This window comes from Nicotiana tabacum, chromosome 20 (assembly GCF_000715075.1).
Source record: "Nicotiana tabacum cultivar K326 chromosome 20, ASM71507v2, whole genome shotgun sequence".
Classification (NCBI taxonomy): domain Eukaryota; kingdom Viridiplantae; phylum Streptophyta; class Magnoliopsida; order Solanales; family Solanaceae; genus Nicotiana; species Nicotiana tabacum.
In genome coordinates, this window is record NC_134099.1 from 527,269 (window position 1) to 539,791 (window position 12,523).

A 12,523-nucleotide genomic window follows, 5' to 3' on the forward strand; every position below is an offset into this window, starting at 1 on the left:
GGGGAGTGTACGCAGGAAAGCCCGATCTGGCGGCCAAGAAACACAAGGAATAAGAGATGGGGAAGTCAGCCTCCAAGTGATATTCGAGATGCTGAAAGTTCAACAGATCGCCATTGCTCAACTTCAAAGTCAGAATAAGACTCCGAGTATAGCTGGACCAGAAAACACTCGTCGTGCTGAACCAGTGCTAGAGAGGTCAAATGGAAATGACTCGGGGACTAACCCTACCATTATAAGGATGCTCGAAGATCTCACCAAGAGGATCGAGTCCGGCGAAAAGAAGATCAAAGAAAATGACAAAAAGGTGGAGACTTATAACTCCCGTGTTGATCAAATATCGGGGACACCCTCGGTCTTGAAGGGTTTAGATGCCAAAAAGTTCATACAAAAATCATTCCCTCAAAGCGCGGCTCCGATGCCCATTTCTAAAAAGTTTTGCATGCCCGATATACCCAAATATAATGGGACAACCGACCCCAACAAGCATATTACTTCATACACTTGCGGGATCAAAAGAAATGACTTGAATGTCGATGAGATCGAATCAGCATTATTGAAAATGTTTGGGAAAACATTGTCGAAAGGAGCCATGATTTGGTACCACAACTTGCCCCCGAACTCTATCGATTCATTTTTTATGTTAGTAGATGCCTTCGTGAAAGCGCATGCCATGGCCATAAAGGTGGCAACGACGAAATCGGATGTTTTCAAGATAAAACAAAGGACCGGCGAGATATTAAGGGAGTTAATGTCGAGGTTTTAGATGGAAAGAATGGAACTACCATCGGTCTCCGATGACTGGGCAGTACAACCTTTATGCAGGGTTTGAACGAACGAAGTTCGATTGCATCTCGACAATTAAAGCAGAACATGATCGAGTATCAAATTTTGACATGGTCAGATGTACATAATTGTTATCAATCAAAGATCAGGGTCGAGGACGACCAGTTAGGAGCTCCCTCGGGCTCAATTCATTCTAATAGGTTGGCAGCAAAACCCCCGAGGGATACAGACATGGAATCAAGATCAAACAGGGAACTGTATCAGCCATACTTCAATTGGAGAAATAACTGTTTGGGTCGTAACGCTCCTTGGAACGATCAGAGAAATGATCGAGGACAAAGTTCTCGGGAACTCATGAGTAAGAATGGGTTCGATAAGCATACTGACCCAACAGAGGCACCTTGATTATCGGAGTATAATTTCAGCATGGATGCATCACGGATTGTGTCAGTTATTGGAAGAATTAAAGACACCAGATGGCTTACGCCTATAAATCGATCCTTCTCAAAGGAATCCAAACTTAATGTGTAAGTATCATGACACACATTGACATAGAACCGAAGACTACAGGAAGCTAAGGGAGGAGGTAGCTCGGTTGTTCAACGAGGGTCATCTTCCAGAATTTCTCAGTGATCGAGCTAAGAAACACTTCGGGGAGAGAGATGCAAGAAAAAATGATCAGGAAAAACCACAACATGTAATGCTCATGATTGTTGGCGGTGTCGATGTCCCATAAGGACCTGTATTCAAACGCACCAAGTTGTCGATCACAAGAAAAAAATGGACTCAGAGCTATGTTCCCGAGGACGTCCTATCATTCTGTGATGAGGAAGCAGAAGACATATCTCAGTCGCGCAATGATGCCCTGGTAATTTCTACTTTTAAATAAATTCAAGTTAAACGTGTTCTAGTGGATCCAGGTAGCTCAACAAACATAATTAGATCGAGGGTCGTAGAACAGTTTGGCCTACAAGATCAGATTATACCTACATCCCGGGTCCTAAATGGTTTCAACATGGCAAGCGAAACAACAAAGAGGGAGATAATCCTACCAGTAAACATAGTCGAAACCATACAGGATACAAAATTCCATGTCATCAAAGGTGATATGAGGTATAATTCACTCCTCGGGAGACCATGGATACACAACATGAGGGCAGTACCTTCAACTCTTCATCAGATGATGAAGTTCCCAACAGAGGATGGAGTGAAAATGATTTATGGAGAGCAACATGCTGCAAAGGAGATATTTGTTGTCGATGAAGTGACGTCAATACCAGAGCCTTCAACCTTGTAAAAGTCAAACACCAAAGGTAAGCAAGCGGCCAAATAGCAATCACCGCCTCCAGCCTCAACAAAACCGGAGCAATAGGTAATCGAAGACGAAGAAGAGGATTTTCTTACTCCTCGAACTTTCGTCATTCCCGAAGAGTCCGATGCAACTAAGTCAATGATCGAGGAACTAGAGTAGGTCGTACTAATCGAATACATTCTCGAGAGAATAGTATACCTGGGAACGAGATTAACCCCCGAAATTAGGAAAACAACTCATTCAATTTCTTATTTATAATATGGATTGCTTTGCTTGGTTCCATTTAGATATGGCAGGGATTCCACCAGAAATAACTAAACACCATCTAAGCCTTGACCCCAGGTTTAAACCGGTAAAGCAAAAAAGGAGGCCCCAGTCCGAGGTGAAGCACGCATTTATAAAGGACGAGGTAACCAAACTTCTTAAAATAAGATCTAGTCAGGAGGTAAAATACCCCGAATGGTTAGCCAACGTAGTGTAGTTCCTAAAAAGGAAAAAAACTTATAATGTGTGAAGATTACAAGGATTTGAACAAAGCATGCCCCAAAGACTCTTTTCCACTACCTAACATCGATCGCATGATCGATACCACGGCCGGTCACGAGATCCTAACTTTTCTCGATGCCTACTCAGGGTACAATCAAATTCATATGAACCCGGAGGACCAGGAAAAGACTTCTTTATTACTAAATTAGAAACTTATTGTTACAACATAATGCCCTTCGGGCTAAAAAATGCAGGAGCTACATACGAACGCCCAGTTAACAAAATGTTCGAAGAATAAATAGGTAAAACAATGGAAGTTTACATTGATGATATTTTGGTTAAGTCCCTCACGCAGAGGACCATTTGACTCATTTTGCAGGAAACATTCAAAATTTTGAGAAAATACAACATGAAGCTTAACCCAGAAAATGTGCCTTTGGAGTCGTGTAACGACCCGACCGGTCATTTTGAGATTTTGTACTTTGCTTGCTAGTTATTGGGCATTTCTATCCCCGTGTGATGTATTATCACTTATGTAAATCATCGATTATGATTTTTAGGATAATCAGAATGAATTTGGGAAAACAGTTCTCAGTTTGAAGTTTAAAATTTGAAAGATTTGACCAAGTTTTGACCTGTTAGTATATGATCTAGGATCGGAATTTTTATGATTTGTTTAGCTCCGTTAGGTGATTTGGGACTTAGGAGCGTGGTCGAAGTGTGTTTTGGAGGTCCGCAGAAGGTTTAGGCTTGAATTGGCGAAATTGAGATTTTGGCATTTTCCGGTTGATAAGTGAGATTTTTGATATAGGGGTCAGAATGGAATTCCAGGAGTTGCAGTAGGTCCGTTGTGTCATTTGGGATGTGTGTGCAAAATTTCAGGTCATTCGAACGTGGTTTGGTAGATTTTTTTATCAAAAGCGGGATTCAGAAATTTTGGAACCTTAGGCTTGAATTCGATGTGATTTGATCGATTCGATGTTGTTTGAGGTGTTGCGAAGATTGGTATAAGTTTTGATAGTGGTATATGACTGGTTTGTGCTTTGGGTTGAGGTCCCGAGGGCCTCAGAGTGATTTTGGATGGTTGGCGGAAGGTTTGAAGTTGAGTTGGGACAGCTGAAGCATATTGTTGCTGTCATGACCGCACCTGCGATTGGGAGGCCGCAGGTGCGATAATCGTAGAAGTGGAAGGCAGCTGCAGATGAGGCCAAGAAGAAGTTTTCAGGAACAGCAGAAGCGGTGAAGTTGGCGCACATGCGGTAGCATAGGTGCGAGTTTTTAACCGCAGATGCGGAAATGGCCATTTAAGTGAAAATCGCAGATGCGGTGGATTAGGCCGCAAAAGCGGGAACAGGACCGCAGGTGCGAAAAGCCTAGGTCAGAAAGTATAAAAGGTTTCTTCGCGATTTTGAGCTATTTCTTCACCATTTTTATTCGGGTTGAGCTTGGGAAAGCCATTTTGAAGAGGAATTCAAGGGATAACGTCTGGAGGTAAGATTGTTGAACCTAAAACTCGTTTCTATGGTATTATTTCACTTATTAGAGTTGTAATTATGGAGATTAAGGGTTAAAAATTGGGAAACTAGGGCTTGGTATTGGAGACCTTGACTTGATGATTTGAGGGGCCATTTGTGGTCAGATTTTGGTACTTTTGATATGTATGAATCGTGGGGAGATAAGGAATATATTGATGTAAAATTTATCAAATTTCGAGATGTGGGCCCAGGGGGTCGGGTTTTGGTTAATTTCGGGATTGATGTTGTAAATTGATTATTTTCGCATGGGCTTCATTCCTTTAGCATATTTTGACATCGTGATTCTGATTTTGGATAGATTCGACGCGAGTTGAGGCCGATTCGAGAGGCAAAGGTGTTGCGAGCTAGAGTTTGGACCGGATTGAGGTGAGTAATGATTTTAAATGTTGTCCTGAGGGTATGAAACCTCAGATTGTACATCATGGTACTATATTGAGGTGACGCACACGCTAGATGACGAGCATGGGGTGGGGCACCGTTGGAGATTCTGACTTAGTCCATCCCGAATGATTGTTTTACCGTATATTTGATTGAAAACTATTTGCTATCATCATGTTTTGGGATGAATGCCATATTTGGGCCTCGTGCCAACTATTTGGACCCTTAGAAATTTTTTTATTGATATTTCCTCATTGTTTTGACTTTATACTTGAACTCAGTCATGCAATATTCTACTATTTTCATAACTCGACCATGTTTACTCTGCTTTAACACTTAAAATGATATTTTAAATGATATTTTGGGCTGAGCATCATGTTTTACTGTTGCCCGAGTGGCTTGTGAGATTCTGACTGTGTAAAGCCAAGGGCCTATATTGTGAGGAAACACTTATTATGATTATGAGGCCGAGGGCCTGCGATTTGTACGCCACGAGGTGGCTTGCTGATATGAGGCCGAGAGCCTATGTGATTATGCCACGAGATGGCTTGATATTGTGCTTGGGTAGTAAGGGGCCCCTCTAGGAGTCTGCACACCCCCAGTGAGCGCAGGTACCATTGTGACATGAGATATAGCCCGAGGGGCTGGTATTGTTCCATGTGTTGCCCGAGGGGCTGATTTTGTTGGTATTGTGCCTGAGGGGCGGTTCTTTATGTGTTTATATTTTCTAGTTGCCTATCATTTACTTGCTTAACTGATAAAAAGGCATTCTAAAGAAGCTTAAATTGAACTAAAGTGACTTTTACGTATTTTCATTGTTTCATTGCTTTCACTGGCTTTTAATACTTCTTTATAGCCTGTTGATGTGCCTTTACATGATTTCTTATTGCTCAGTCTGCATTTATTATTATTACTCACTGAGTTGGAGTACTCACTTTACTTCCTGCACCACGTGTGCAGATTCAGGCTCTTCAGGTCCTGCTTGCGAGGATTGAGAGCTTCCAGCAGACTTCGGGGATTCACTAGGTAGCTGCTTGGCGTTCGCAGCCCAGTGCATCTCCCTCTATCTTATTTTCTCCTATTTTAGTTATGTAATAGTTGAGTAAACTCTTTCAGACTTGTAGTTTATGATAGATGCTCATGACTGGCGACATCCCGATGTCAGGCTATGTCTATTCCACAACCGTATTATTCCACTTTATTTTGGGATTAATATTGTGATTAATACTTATTTTGTATTATCTAATTGCTTAAAATGAATTGGGAGTGTGTTGGTTGGACTTGTCTTCACGAGAGGCGCCATCACGACCGGGTCCGGGTTTAGGGTTGTGACAAGTCAGCTCGGGAAAGTTCCTCGGCTTCATGATGTCAAATCAGAGGTATCAAAATTAACCTCGATAAGATCAAAGCCATCAAAGATATCATGGTCATGGATAGTGTGAAGGTCGTGCAAAGGCTAACAGGTCGAATAGCCGTCATGGGTCGGTTCATTTCGAGGTCATCAAATCGAAGTCATAGGTTCTTTTCCTTGCTCAAAAAGAAAAGGGATTTCGCATGGACCCCGGAATGCCAGCAAGCCTTAGATGAATTGAAGAGATACTTATCGAGCCCGCCTTTGCTTCACACCCCGAAGGTAGATGAAAATCTTTACTTATATTTGGTAGTGTCCGAGATAGCGGTAAGTGGCATACTAGTTCGAGAAGAGCAAGGAACGCAACTCCATGGTTATTATGTAAGACGAACTCTGGGAGATGCTGAAACTAAGTACCCTTACTTAGAAAAATTAGCAATTGCATTGATAAGCTCATCTAGGAAGCTAAAGTCATATTTTCAATATCATCCCATATGTGTATTAACCACTTACCCCCTTCGAAATATTTTGCATAAGCCCGAACTATCGGGTCGGTTGGCCAAATGGGCCGTCGAACTTAGCGGGTACGATACCGAATATCAACCCCAAACGGACATCATGTCTCAAATACTAGCTAACTTCGTGGCCGATTTACACCAACCCTCGTACCCGTAGTGGAGAAAGAACTCCTACTAAGATCGGGTACATCACCCTTTTCACAGACGGTGCCTCGAATGTGAAAGGGTCCAGGATTGGCATTGTATTAAAGCCACCTACGGGTAGTACCATTAGACAATCTATCAAAACTTCTAGGTTGAATAATAATAAGGCCGAGTATGAGGCCATGATTGCAGGTCTCGAGCTAGCTAAGAGCTTGGGAGCAGAAGTCATTGAAGCCAAGTGCGATTCACTGTTGGTGGTAAACCAAGTAAACAAAAGTTTTGAAGTTCGAGAGGATAGGATACAATGATACTTGGATAAACTACATGTAACATTACATCGCTTCAAGGAATGGACTCTAGATCATGTGCCTCGAGAGCAAAATAGTGAGGCCGATGCACTTTCTAATTTGGGATCCTCGGTTGAAGAAGATTATATCGTCATGGGGACTGTCGTCCAGTTATCAAGGTCTGTGGTTGAAGAGGGTCATGCCGATATAAATTCAACAAGTTTGACTTGGGACTGGAGGAATAAGTATATCGATTATTTGAAAAATGGAAAACTCCTGTCGGACCATAAAGAATTGAGGGCCCTACGAACCAAGGCTACTAGGTTTGCATTAAATGAAGATGGAACATTGCATAGGAGAACGTTCGATAGGCCAATGGCGGTATGTTTAGGGCCGGGGAAACCGATTATGTTCTTCGAGAAATCCACGAAGGTACTTGTGGAAACCACTCCAGCGCCGAGTCTTTGATTCGCAAAATTATTAGAGCAGTGTATTACTGGGACAACATGGAAAAAGATTCTAAGGAATTTGTCAAAAAATGGATAAGTGCCAACGATTTGCACTGATGATCCATCAGCCCGGAGAATAACTCCACTCGGTCCTATCCCCGTGGCCTTTAATGGAATGAGGAATGGACATAGTCGGCCCTCTACCAACGGCCCCAGGTAAAGCCAAATTTATTTTGTTTATGACCGATTATTTTTTCAAATGGGTGGAAGCGCAAGCCTTCGAAAAGGTCAGAGAAAAAGAAGTTATTGACTTCATCTGGGACCACGTCATGTGCCGGTTCGGGATACCTGCCGAGATTGTATGTGACAATGGAAAGCAATTCATTGGTAACAAAGTAATGGGGTTCCTCGAAGCACACAAAATAAAGAGGATCTTATCAACGCCATACCACCCAACTAGAATGGACAGGCCGAGTCAATTTGGACGATGCAAAGGGAAAATGGAGAGAAGTTCTACTCGAGGTCCTTTGGGCATATTGAACAACATCAAAATCTAGCACAGGGGCTACTCCATTCTCTTTAATATATGGCTCAGAGGCCCTTATCTCTGTCGAGGTCGAAGAATCCAGCATCAGGTTTCGACATGCATCGAAGGAGTCAAATCACGAGGCCATGAATACTAGCCTCGAGCTGTTAGATGAAAAATAAGAGGCAGTACTCGTTCGGATGGCCGTGCAGAAGCAAAGAATCGAGAGATACTACAATAGAAGGACCAATCTTCGACATTTCAGAATCGGGGACTTAGTTCTACGGAAAGTCACCCTTAATACTCGAGACCCAAATGAAAGAAAACTGGGCCCGAATTGGGAAGGAACGTACTGAGTCCTCGGAGTTTTCGGAAAAGGATCTCACAAACTTAGCACAATGGAAGGTGAACAACTGCCAAACAATGGGAATGTATCATTACTCAAACGATACTATTTCTAAGGTATGACTTTCTCTTTCTGTCCATCTGAATTTGAAACTAACCTATTGTAGGTGTTCGGTCGAAGCTATCGAAGGCACCTTTTTACACGAAGGCCTTAGGTTTTAAAGCATGCGTTACACTTTTTTCCCTTAGATCGGATTTTGTCCCAAATGGGTTTTACCGGCATGGTTTTTAACGAGGCAACAACTATGTGCTACCTAAGGAGAACTCAATAGTATCCAAGGCTTCTTTTCAATCAAACTCGAATACTGGGAGGCATCACCCTCGGAGGATATATTTTCGAGGAAAATACTTCATGCCAAAGAGGGCCTCAATAGAATAACTTTGTAATGGGCCAAACGGTCAAATGAACTGTGTCCATAGAGAATAGTCGAGCCCCGACGACAAAACATGTACGCATGTATCAATTATTCAAAGAAGCATTCTTTCTATATCAAAACTCTTTGTGTCTCAAAGAAGTCTACTATTATACGAGCTCTACACTTATAATTCTATGAGAAATGACGCAACGGCCAGAACACAAATACACCCCGAATACCCGGGACTATCATCGACGGTCAACTCATCTGAGTCATCAAAAACTCGAACTCATAAGACCTCAAAGAGGCATCCCCTCGATATAAAGGCCAAGGCCATCATACTCGGGGACTAACCTTTTGAACAAGCTCGAAAGGTTATCGGAAAACAAGTCCAAGAGACATACCCGAAGGCTACGGCCATATTAAAGACTACGGTCATATAAAAAGGCTACGGCTAAAATAATGCGGCTTGGAGACGTCCGACTTCCTCATAAATCAAAGGCCTTCAAACACTTTGAAAAAATCGGTTAAATCAGGTTACCCTCGACAAAAACAAATAATAAAGGCCTTTGATAAAATCAGTCCTTGAATAATTTAAAGGCTTCGATAACATCAGCCTTCAAAAAAACCTCAAGAGGTGTTTGATTATATTTGCACAAATAAATTACAAATAAGGTTCCGATCCGTTGAACCTTTGAAAAACCCAACAGGTATATAAAAACACATGCTAAGACATAGATAAATTTTCACTAAGTCTTTTAGCCGAAAAAAGGGAAAAATTATAGCCGCTTTAAAGGCCAAATTGGCCCAACCTAAAAGAGCCCAAGGGCCGATATAGCCTAAGGCCCAAAATATATAGTGTTCGAGACCTTGCTCTCACTCAACTCGGACTCAAGATTCTCGACATTCCGAGCTCGCATCAAATCAATTTAAGCTCAGCTCGAGGATTAATAAAAAACCTTATGAGGTATTGTATTACTCAATAAAAATCTAAGGGTTTATTATGTTCTGAGTTCAAGCCAATAATCGGACTGATCATTAAAGTTATAACATCAAATTTCTTTTACAAATAAAGATGAGACAGAATTCGATACAAATCAAAAATGAAGCAAAGAGATCCTTTTATATTCATAAGAGGTGTTTACAAAGGATATTAACAACAACCACGAGGGGCCCTTACTCAAAAAAAAAGAACCTAATCTATTCCGGGGCTACATCCTCGAAAGTAACATCCCCGGGAACTGCATCCTCAGGAGCTCTATCTTCGGGAACCTCCTCCTCCTCGAGGGCTCCTTCTTCACTTTCCCTGCCCTCGGAACTACTCGCAGCATTTGTCATCAGAAGAAACAAGAAACCTAGCATCGGTTTCCAGCACCTATGCTAGGTCTATTTCTTCAGTGAGGTCAAATCCTCGGGCGTGGATTTCTTCGAGAGTCTCCCTCCGGGCTTGGCACTTGGCCATATCATTACTCCATTTTTCCCAGTAGGATACCTCCCTTAACTCTACATGAGTCTCAGCCGAGGCCATTTGGGCTCTAGCAAATTCTTTATCGGCAACGAGCCGATCCATGTTCTCTTTCCATTGGTGGCAGTTAGTCTTAACTTGATTAACCTCGCCCCGGAGCTACCCAATTATCTCCAACTTTTTGCTGCAGTTGAGACATCAAAGTATTAGCCTCCGATGTAAGGCCAAGAAGACCATACTCTGTTAAAATTACAATTACCTACATATCTAGCTCGACCTCATTTTTTCGAGATTTGTCCAATTCAGTCTGAAGGTCCTTGAGATCCTCATCCTTTTGGCTACAGAGGAGGTTCACGACCTTCTCTTCACCCGAAACCTTCCTAAGCTCGGCCTCACATTGGCTCAGCTCGGCTTTGAACTTGACGATGGCCTACACATATAATGAAGATAGATATGTCAGTCAAAGCAAGGGAAGAAAAGAAAAAATTACAACAATAAAAGTTAGCATTTACCTGAGAGAGGAGGCGTTAAGCCTCTTCGAAGAAAGTGGATGTATCCTTAAGGTCACTAACATCGTCGACCCCAGTGAAATAGTCCCGAAAAGGGTCTTCTTCTAGAACCTTGCTCAGGTCGGGTGTTCACAGAGCCCGAGCATCCTTTATTGCCTCATCGAAGTAAGATGGTAGATAAGGTGAGTGAACCATTGTCACGGCCCCGAGCTCCTCACTCAGGGCGCTCTGATTAGCTTTGTCCCTCTCAGTTCTTGTCCCTTCCGGTGTATTTGTTAAAGGAGGAGGAATGATCTCTATCTCCGGGGACTCGAGGGCTTCACCCGAGTCTTTCTTTGGAGTTCCTTCATCGAGAGGTAAGGTATTAGGTTTGGAGGACTTGGCGCCCTCGACTAGTTTCCTAGTTCGGGACACCAGCGCTGATTCTTCACCTTCGTTCTCTTAGTCTTCCAGATGTTTAATGGATGAATCCAAGTCCACATGGATAAGCTCCCTCCTCGGCTTCCGAGTAGGGGCCTCCTCATCTTGGGTATCTTCGGGCTTCAAAGCCCTCTTTCTTTTGTTGTCCTTCCCTGATTTCGGAATCGGGGACTCGGTCCCTTCCCCAGGCGGGGCTGGCCTCATTTCGGAAACATCTCTAATGCCTGCACAAATAAACATGAATAAGATGACATCGCCAATAAAAGAGAGGTATCAAAGCTTGGGAAGAACTCGCCATGATGTTTGGCCTCCATTTTCCCCTTGATAAATCTCTCCATTTGCGCTCATCATATGAGGAGGTCGCAACCAACTTTCGAACCCAGTCCTCGAGGTCAGGGATAGTATGAGGCATCCAAGCAACAACTACAGAAAAGGTAAAAACATTATGGAACACAGAAGCAGAATATGAATAGGTATTTGGGAAAGAACCCAACTTATGATTAAAGTTCCATCTTTCCGGGAACGACATTTTGTCCCTAAGGATGACATCCGAAGTCCTTACTCTGATGAACCGACTCATCCAGCCTCGATCTTTGTCTTCATCATTACTAGCAAAGAAGGTCTTCTTTGTTCGACGCTGCAGTTTGATGAGCCCTCGAAACAGGTGAGGCCGATACAACCGAATGAGGTGGTTGAGAGTAAATTCCAATCCCTCGACTTTATTGGCAAAATAGCACAACATGATCATGATATGCCAAAAGGAAAGATAGATTTAGCTGAGGGTAACCTCGTACATTTTGCAAAAGTCGATCACTATCAGATCGAGGGGATCCAGTGTGAAAGGGTAAGTGTAAACACTTAAAAAGCCCTCCACATGGGTAGTGATGCTTTCCACGGGCCTGGGATCTGAACCACGGCATAGTCTCCCCAGCCGCAGTCCTTCTTCATGGCTTTGAGGTATTTCTTTGATATCAAACTGATGTATCGAGATACAATGTTCGCACCGGCCTAGGATATCGGGAGGATTTTCAACATTAAAATCCTTATTTATCACGCACGGACCGGGGGTGATTTCGTGAAGAGCCGGCGGTGCCACTGGTTTGGTCAGCCAGGAAGTAGAAAAGGACGATGCTTTCTCTTTTTGGAGGACTATTTTTAAAATTTTAGCCATAGGTCTAAACTAAGGAATATAGGCGGTAGCAGAGTGTGGTCTTTTACAGGAGCTTGAAGTTTTTCGGTGACCGAAGTAAAAAGTAATTAGAGGAGAAGGAGATGAAGGGGAAAAACTGAGTAGGGTAAATACAATGAAGAGGAAAAGTTTTTAGTTCAAAGAAGGAACCCCATATTTATAGAAGAGGGGCGACGGCTCGGCGGTGCTAGTGGCCGACCATTATTGGCGTACATTTAATGTTTTGGGGAATCGAACCGATGGGACGTTTGGTTACTTCGAACGCCTATGTCATGGGAATGACATCATCATAAGAGATTCTAGAGAATCGAGGTTCAAATCATTTCTTATCATCATATTCTAAGAAACGCGGGGACTATTTGTATACAGTCGAAATCAGGTATGCCCTATTTTCCGGGCTCGAGGGGTCA